This window comes from Musa acuminata, chromosome BXJ3-3 (genome assembly GCF_036884655.1).
Source record: "Musa acuminata AAA Group cultivar baxijiao chromosome BXJ3-3, Cavendish_Baxijiao_AAA, whole genome shotgun sequence".
NCBI classification, from domain to species: domain Eukaryota; kingdom Viridiplantae; phylum Streptophyta; class Magnoliopsida; order Zingiberales; family Musaceae; genus Musa; species Musa acuminata.
In genome coordinates, this window is record NC_088351.1 from 3,774,210 (window position 1) to 3,784,019 (window position 9,810).

The following is a 9,810-nucleotide window of genomic DNA, read 5'->3' on the forward strand; positions in this document are numbered from 1 at the left end:
ATATGTCAAGCTACACCAAAGGATGCTTAGATATCATGATATCTAAGCGTCCTTTGGTGCATGATTACACGATGTCATGGATTGCCTCAGGAGGCTCTTACGGTCATAGGCTTGGTTACTCCGAGCAATCAATTTGCCTTCGCTAGTCCACCCTCACTACCAAGTCCACACGTACCATCTCTTCTTCATGACCCTACCTCGTGTATATATTGTCACAACCCCACTGGATGAGAATTCAATCCACGAGTTGCATGTACGCCGACACCACATGCAACTTATGGAATCAAGCTTTGTTGCGCACAAGTTTGGTGCACCTGCACGGGTCCGTGTTGGCAGCAATGATGGAAGTCTTCGGCCAGACGCAGGTAGCCCTGGTTATCTCCTTGCCAACACTGACAACTCCCTCAATCACCAATGGGTGAAAAGGAGGATTCCTTAGTTAAGACCATCATCTATTTTTAGTTTAGCGATAGTGTCCATACATCCCCTTAGAGTTAGATTCTTTTTCTATATATCTTATTTAATAATACTATAGCGGTAGACTGATTCACCTCAGGGACGAGTGCGACATGAAGGACAGAATGAAATTATAGAGAAAGTGAGAGCACTAATAGGGATAAATAAAAAGGGATAAAAAAAAAACAAAGCCTATGGTTTTCGTATAAATTTGCCCAAAATTCTTTGTCCTACGAGACTACTCGTTCTTACATGTAAAAAAGTTAAACCTTCAATGCATTTGTCGATGTCCGTAAGTATTCACGAAAATTTTGAAGAGTATCTGTAATTCACCGCCGAGGGAAAAAAAAAAATAAGTCAAATCATGTCCTCTTTAAGGACTCTTCGAGAAAAGAATGATAGATGAAAGAGAAGAAAACAATGAACTGATGGGGATATAAACATGAATAATCTTTGTATAGGAACAAATACTAGAAGACCAAAATACGCAGCGGAATAAAATGGAAACACAATCAAACAGAACACCAAGATATACGTGGAAAACCCCTTCAATGTGAAGGGTAAAAACCACGGGGCAAACTAGAGATAATCCACTATGAGAATAATGAATATACAAATCTCAATCTCTTGCCCAAAACCCAAGCAACAACCACAAGAGAATAACTGGGATACAAGGATCACGTTACTGCCCACAATATCTAAAACCTCCCAAGTAATCACAGCAAGAGCCTACTGTAGATTTGATCTAACCTGAGATGAGAACACTGCTAGATGATTGTGAACAGTCTCTCTGCGTTGTCCTTGTCTTCTTCCCTTTCTTTCTCTTCCTTTTCTGCCTTGTTCTCCTTCTTCTCTTTGGAATCTCGTGGCTCCAAAGATCTGTCTCGTTGCTGCCTTTTTATAGCTTTAATCTGCCTCTAAAACGCAGCCACCACACCCCCCTAATCTTAATTAGGGTTAGGTTAAGAGGGGGTGTGAGCTGTGGGCTGATAAAGCCCACATGGGCTGAATATGGGCCATCAACCCAACAACCTCCCCCTTTAGCCCATAAGGGAGGCTGTCCCATGACTCCTCAATGTGAAGCCATACCGACCAACTGTCGGCATATCTCCTGTCTTTCTTTTGTTAAGGTCTTCGTCAACATGTCTGCTCCGTTGTCATCTGTATGAATTTTCTGAAGCTGCAACTGTTTCTCTTCAAATACATTTCGAATCCAGTGGTATCTGACATCTATATGCTTTGACTTGGAATGAAACATTGGGTTCTTACACAAATGGATGGCACTCTGGCTGTCACAATGCACCACATAATTTTCCTATTTCAGCCCCAATTCTTGTAAGAATTCTTTCATCCATAACATTTCTTTGCATACCTCTGTAGCAGCAATATATTCTGCTTCTGTGGTGGAGAGAGCAATACACCTTTGTAACCTGGATTGCCATGACACAGCTCCCCCTGCAAAAGTAAGTACATAACCTGAAGTAGACTTCCTCGTATCTATATCTCTTGCCATATCTGCATCTGTGTAACCTGTTAACACAGGTGGTCCACCTCCAAAGCTTAAACAAACCTTAGAGCTCCCTCTGAGATATCTAAAAATCCACTTCACTGCTGCCCAGTGCTCTTTGCCTGGATTTACAAGAAATCTGCTAGTAACACCCACTGCATATGCGATGTCCGGCCTCGTACATACCATTGCATACATTAAACTTCCAACTGCTGAAGCATAAGGAACCTTTTGCATTTTCTCCTTCTCCTCATCACTTGACGGACTCTGTTCTGAGCACAACTTGAAGTGACCTGCAAGAGGAGAACCAACTGGCTTAGCATTGCTCATACTAAATCTTTCCAATACCTTCTCGATGTATTTCTCCTGTGACAACCAAATCTTCTTGTTTTTCCTGTCACGAGAAATCTGCATGCCTAGTATTTGCTTTGCTGGCCCCATGTCCTTCATTGCAAAAGACTCACTCAGTTCCTTCTTCAACCTGTCAATTTTAGACATATCTTTTCCAAGAATAAGCATGTCATCAACATAAAGTAAGAGAATAATAAAATTCTCACCAAACTATTTGATGTATACACAATGATCTGAAGCCGTTCTTTTGTATCCATTTTCTGTCATAAATGAATCAAACTTTCTGTACCACTGTCTTGGAGCTTGCTTTAGCCCATACAAGCTCTTCTTCAACTTGCAGACAAAATTATCTTTACCTTTGACTTTGAAGCCTTCTGGTTGCTCCATATAAATTTCCTCCTCCAAATCACCATGAAGGAAAGCTGTCTTCACATCTAACTGCTCAACCTCCAAGTCCTGGCTAGCAGCAATACCAAGAGCAACACGAATAGAAGACATTTTAACAATAGGAGAAAATATCTCTTCAAAGTCAATACCTTTCTTTTGACCAAAGCCTTTCATAACCAATCTAGCTTTGTACTTTGGTTGAGAACAATATTCTTGAGTCTTCAACCTAAAAACCCACTTGTTCTTCAAGGCCTTCATTCCATTTGGTAGCAGCACCAAATCATAAGTGTGGTTCTTCTGAAGAGCATCCATCTCTTCCTGCATAGCAACTAACCATTTCTCTTTCTGCTCACTCTCAACTGCTTCCTGGTAACTCTCTGGTTCACCTGCATCAGTAAGCATCACATACTCATCTGTAGAGTATCTTCTGGAAGGTTGACGTTGTCTAGAAGATCTTCTCAATTGAGGTTCTGCGGGAACTTGCTCTCCTACTTCTTCTTGCTCAACATGTCCTGCAGGTAAATCAATATTAGGCTCTACACTATTTTCCTGCACATCTCCCCCATCACCCTGATATACTGGAGGAATAACTGGGTCACAATCTGCTAATCCTTCTACAGAAGTCTTGGCTGGTGCCTTCGTCTTCAAATCCTCAAAGGTTTGATCCTCAAAGAAGACCACATCTCTACTCCTGAACACCTTCTGCTTTTCTGGATCCCAAAGCCTGTAACCAAACTGATCATGTGAGTAACCAAGAAAAATACATTCTTTAGACTTACCATCTAGCTTGGACCTCTCATTATCTGGAACATGTGCAAATGCACGACAACCAAACACTCTCAAATGCCTGTAGGAAACATCTTTCCTTGACCATACATGCTCTGCAACATCACAATCTAGGGTTGTACATGGTGATAAGTTGATCACATCAACTGCAGTCCTCAAAGCCTCATCCCAAAATCTTTTGGGTAGCTTGGCCTGTGAAAGCATACATCTGATCTTTTCCATGATGGTGCGGTTCATCCTCTCTACAATTGCATTATGCTGAGGTGTACCAGGAACTGTCATCTCATGTTGGATCCCATGCGACCTGCAATAGTCATTAAACAATCCCATATACTCACCACCATTATCTGATCTTATGCATTTCAATTTCCTTTCTGTCTCCCTTTCAACCCTGGCATGAAACTCTTTGAAGACATTAATAACCTGATCCTTGGTCTTCAAAGCATAAGCCCAAATTTTCCTGGAAAAATCATCTATAAAAGTGACAAAATAAAGTGCACCACTTATACCAAGAACATCAACAGATCCATCAGGAGTTTTTGTCCTCAAAGGACCACATATATCTGTATAAACACGGTCTAAGGCATGCATTTTTCTAGACAAAGCAGCACTAGCAAATGAAACTCTATGTTGTTTACCAGCCAAACAATCAATACAAGGGTTCAGATGTATACCTCTGAGATCTGGTAATACCTCTCTCTTGGAAAGAGCTTGCAGCCCCTTCTCGCTCATGTGTCACAATCGCCTATGCCACAACTCCATACTGAAGTCTTTCTCTGTAGCATTTAACTGCTCACCATAAGCTTTAGCCTGCAACCTGTACAAAGTATGACATTTCTTTCTATTAGCTATAACAAGAGAATCCTTACTGAGCTTCCATTGCCCTCTATGAAATCTGCTTTCATACTCTTCATCATCTAGTCTTCCAACTGAAATTAAATTTAGCCTCAAGTCAACCACATGCCTCACATCCTTAAGTACCAACTTGCAGCCAAGGTTGGTCTTTAAATGGATATCACCCATGCCAATGATGTCTGCTATGCCATAGTTGCCCATCTTGACAACACCAAAGTTTCCAGACCTGTATGTAGCAAAAAACTCTCTCCGTGGTGTAGCATGATAAGAAGCACCTGTGTCAATCACCCACTCAAGATCCTGACACACACAAGAAAAAATATCATCAGAAGGAGACAAAATCAAATAATCACCACCCTGCACTGTAGCTGTAGTATTATCCTTTGACTCTGTAGACTCCACTTCTTTTCCCTTTTTCTTGTTCTTCTTAGGTTGCTTACATTGGTTCTTGTAATGTCCTTTCTCACCACAGTTATAGCAAACAATATCTTTTCTTGATCTTGACTTGCTCCTACCCATACGTGAACTGCTTCTAGACTTTGACCTTCCTCTGTTCTCTGAGATAAGTGCCTGTGAATCATTCTGAGATGTTGCCGAACTCTTTCTTCTCAACTCCTCATTCAACAAACTGCTTGTTACTTGACTCATAGTGACAATACCATCTGGCGCAGAATTACTAAGGGAAACCACCAGTGTCTCCCAACTTTCTGGTAATGAACTGAGAAGTAACAATGCCTGCAACTCATCATCAAGAGACATTCTCATAGAGGATAACTGGTTAGTAATACTCTGCATTTCATTCAAATGCTCAGCAATTGAAGCACCCTCTCTATATTTTAGGTTCACAAGTTTTCTGATCAAAAAAGCTTTGTTGCCAGCTGTTTTTCTTTCATAGAGACTTTCCAATTTTTTTCAAAGAGAATATGCAGAAATTTCAGTAGAAACATGGTGAAATACACTATCATCAAGCCACTGTCTAATAAACCCAATTGTTTTTCGATCTAACCTCTTCCACTCATCATCTATCATAGTTGTAGGTTTTGCACTATCCCCTTGCAAAGGTCCATACAAATCTTTGCAATACAAGAGATCGTTCATTCTTGGTTTCCATATCATCCAATTATTTCCATTCAAACTAATCATGCAAGAAATATTACTGGCCTCCATGTTCAAATACAAAAATTAAATCACTAAAACCCCGCTCTGATACCAGTTGATGGGGATATAAACAGGAATAACCTTTGTATAGGAACAAATACTAGAAGACCAAAATACGCAGCGGAATAAAATGGAAACACAATCAAACAGAACACCAAGATATACGTGGAAAACCCCTTCAATGTGAAGGGTAAAAACCACGGGGCAAACTAGAGATAATCGAGAATAATGAATATACAAATCTCAATCTCTTGCCCAAAACCCAAGCAACAACCACAAGAGAATAACTGGGATACAAGGATCACGTTACTGCCCACAATATCTAAAACCTCCCAAGTAATCACAGCAAGATCCTACTGTAGATTTGATCTAACCTGAGATGAGAACACTGCTAGATGATTGTGAACAGTCTCTCTGCGTTGTCCTTGTCTTCTTCTCTTTTTTCCTCTTCCTTTTCTGCCTTGTTCTCCTTCTTCTCTTTGGAATCTCGTGGCTCCAAAGATCTGCCTCGTTGCTGCCTTTTTATAGCTTTAATCTGCCTCTAAAACGCAGCCACCACACCCCCCTAATCTTAATTAGGGTTAGGTTAAGAGGGGGTGTGAGCTGTGGGCTGATAAAGCCCACATGGACTGAATATGAGCCATCAGCCCAACATGAACTAATGAAGACTTATGTATATGTCATCATTAAAAATATATCTGCGTGAAATACTCGCTCGCTAATTTAAGAACGTCCAACATAATTACATGATAAAGTTATACAGCACAATAACACTTGCATATATATATATCAGCCATACGATAAAGTTCGGATGATGTTACGTGCATCTCAAAGCGTTTCAACAGAAACAAAGATAGCTTAGCATGTCGCTGACGTTCGCCGCGACGTGGCTGACTTGCCGTTGGACCCGTGTCATCCTGTAGTAGTATTGAGCTGATGTCATGTTTGATGACGGTGAGGTACCAACTTAGCGGTTCGTCTTGTACGAAAGATGAAAGCTGCGACAGGCAGGCGATACGGTCCTTCAATCCTCGGAACCTCTTGACAAATATAAAATTTAAAAAAATGGTAATCAGTGAAATTAAGATAGAAATAGGTTAAGCGTTGCTAGTCATCCAGTCAATTATTGTTCCTCTTAGATAAGGTACATCTCGATTATCGCATGAATTTTCTTAGTTTATTCATCCGTGGTGAATGACAAATCCAAGAAATTTTCTCCAACCAAGACGATGGGTTGAGGTACACGTCAATTTTTTTCAAGACCTAAAACATCTCGATCAGGTCATCAAGTATGTGTCAGTCATTCTATTTTTTATTATCATATCGTCTATATACACCTCTACATTCCTCCCAATCTGATGCTTAAATATATTTTAGCCCGAAAGGCATAACTTTGTAACAGTATATGCCTCGATCGATAACGAAGAAAGTGTATTTCTAATCCTAAAATATCATTATGATCTGGCTATAGCCTGAAAATGCATCTATAAGGGTAAGAAATCATTTTTGATAAGTTAATATTTTATCGATATTGGTGTGAGGAATTATTCGTTTTGAGTGAGCTAGTATGAGTTTGTCTCTTTGGAGTAAACTCCAAAAGGCACCTCTAAGAGTAAGAGTAATGCTAGAGGCTTATAAGTCCTTGATTCTCATACTCTTCAATCAATACGAGATTAAATATCCTTATCAATTCCCCCAGTAGGGGACCCGATAACTCATGGCTCTCCTTCTAACGTTAAAATATTAAGAAAAAATATCATTAATAGTTGAATCAGCCCGATTTAGTTTAACCCAAAGGTATAAGAACATCTGAGGAACTCACATAGCAGCCTTGATGCGATTGAGGTGGCTCCGAGGTGGTCTTGAGGTCGACCCGAGGTGGAATCTAACTTCTAAGTACGTAACTACATAAAAACCAATATCGAGAGGTGTTTCCCAACCTGACCCATCTAACACTCAAGTTAGTTAAGAGGTTTAAAAAAAAAAAAAGCCAAACCCCTATGCGTATGTCAAGGGTTGACTTTTATATCGGACTAACCGAAGAGATTCTTTGTAATGATGTTAACATCTTCCTATTAGTATTTTTTTTACAAAAACGATAAGCACAAACAATCTCCCTTGAATTATTATTCATAGAGATCGACAAAGTACGATGACAGACTCGAATGACTTCTCGTAGATTATTATCCACGGAGATCGATAAGATCAATCTGAATGACCTCCTATGGACCCGTATCCCAAAGGGACTATGGACCACAGTCACCCTTATGTTGTTGCTTGGTGGAGGGTGATTTGATCCTTTTCCACTTGGTGCATGTTCCACATATGAAATCTCTCTCACCCTCACTCTCACTCTCACTCTCACATTATTGCAGCTCGGAAGGAGTTAGGGCACGTCAACACCACAGGCCATGCAAAGAGACAGCCAAAGGATTGAAGTAGGTCGACGGAAGGATGATTGCTTCACGCAGCACTGCGGAAAGTTGGGTCGGCAATCTTTGTCTATCTGGCCTTCTACCACCTACCGCTATGGACGTCCAACATGTGATCTGCGTGTTGTCCCACGACAATCTGATCAAATAAAGAATATATTCTCATAATCTAAAGAAACAGATTTAAAATAATAGGTGTTCCATCTTCTCTTCTTTTGCATTATTGGGACCATATAGTAGTAGTAGGATTATAGCAACACCAGTGGATTGCGTATATTAATTCTCATGCTCTTCATGCAGCAACTGTGGATGTCAAATGTTTGATCATCTTTTCGACGATAATTTGTACATCAAACTTCACAAAATTGCATTGGAATTACGATGCTGATTGTAGCATCATCGTTGAAGGTAAATACTGTCTCGTTGTTGGGATCAAATTCAGCTTCGGCATGGCCATGTTTCTAGCCACATCTGCACAAAACAATCATACGTACCACTTGCTGCATCCTTGTTGTTATTGTTATCATTGCTGTTGATGTTTTTATTGTTGTTGTTGTTATTATAATATGTCAGACTCATGGATCTATCAACTCTCCCCATCTGGTCTTTATTATTATTGTTGTTGTTATTGACTCTCCCCATTTGATCTTTATTATGATTGTTGTTGTTACTATTGTTTTTATTGTAGTTATTATAACATGTCGATGCATGGATCTACCAACTCTCCCCATTTGATCTTTATTATTGTTGTTGTCGTTACTGTTGTTATCATTGTATTATGTTGACGCATGGATCTATCAACTCTCCCCATTTGGTCCTTGAAGGTCTCTAGCCAGCTAATTTTGCCGGTCACTTCCATCATGAGACCCATTTCTAAGTAAACAAAGTTAATCCCTTTTTATTTCCTTCTCTTTCAGCACTTCATTACCATTTGAAATTTCCCTTCAGATTAAGCTCTGATTCACGTTACAGTGTTTTTTGTAATCGATATGTTCATTTGAATCGTTGACTTCGAAATGAATGCAGTCTTCATTGTTTTCCAGCGAGGCAGAGACAGCGATACAAAGACAAACGACGTTTACCAATAAAAAGTTAAAGATGCCATTAAAGTAGCTTTACCGCGGACCATTGCTTCGATCGCAACCCAAAAACCCACTGGGATTCGCAGTCGGTCATCCTTGTCGTATGATATCATCCCACAATAACTCTTAAGGTTAAGGTTTATGTATGTGGTGCTTCTATATCATCCTGCCTGGTGTTTAAGATTTAGGTGGATTTCCTTAATTAGTCTTTGTCACGCTGTGAGTGGAAGACAAATTAAATGTTCTAGTAAGAGATAACTTAAATATGCCGAATTAATATCTTTAAATTAGACTAGAGATCACTTCATGTTAGATTTTATTATGAACTATGTGAGTTCTTGACGAAGAAATCAAACCCAATTTTTATGAAAGATAAACAATTACCTACCACCATTAGTATAAGTTTAAATATTATAATTAATTATTTAAGCTTAATAGATCAATCGTAGAGTTATGGATCGCACAAAGAGAAGAAAATTTGACCGAAATAAAGTAACCGAATCATATACGCAACACGTGTTACATGCATTCCCCGAAAACGAACACCAAGCAGCGAGAGGACAAAGCGGTGCTGGCCACGTACCCAACTTCCTGAGAGTACACTGTTATGGGTGCAAGAACAACTACACTTGCTTGGGGTTTCTATTGGCATTGCGTTTGTGATGGCAGATGATGCACAAACAGTCGATCTCGTAAGCTGGACAGCGATTGTTAGGAAGAAAGGAGTGCATGCGTTTTAGGAGCTTTGGGATCCCCAGATCGAGCTCTATATAAAGGGAGCCTTTCTCTTAGGGTT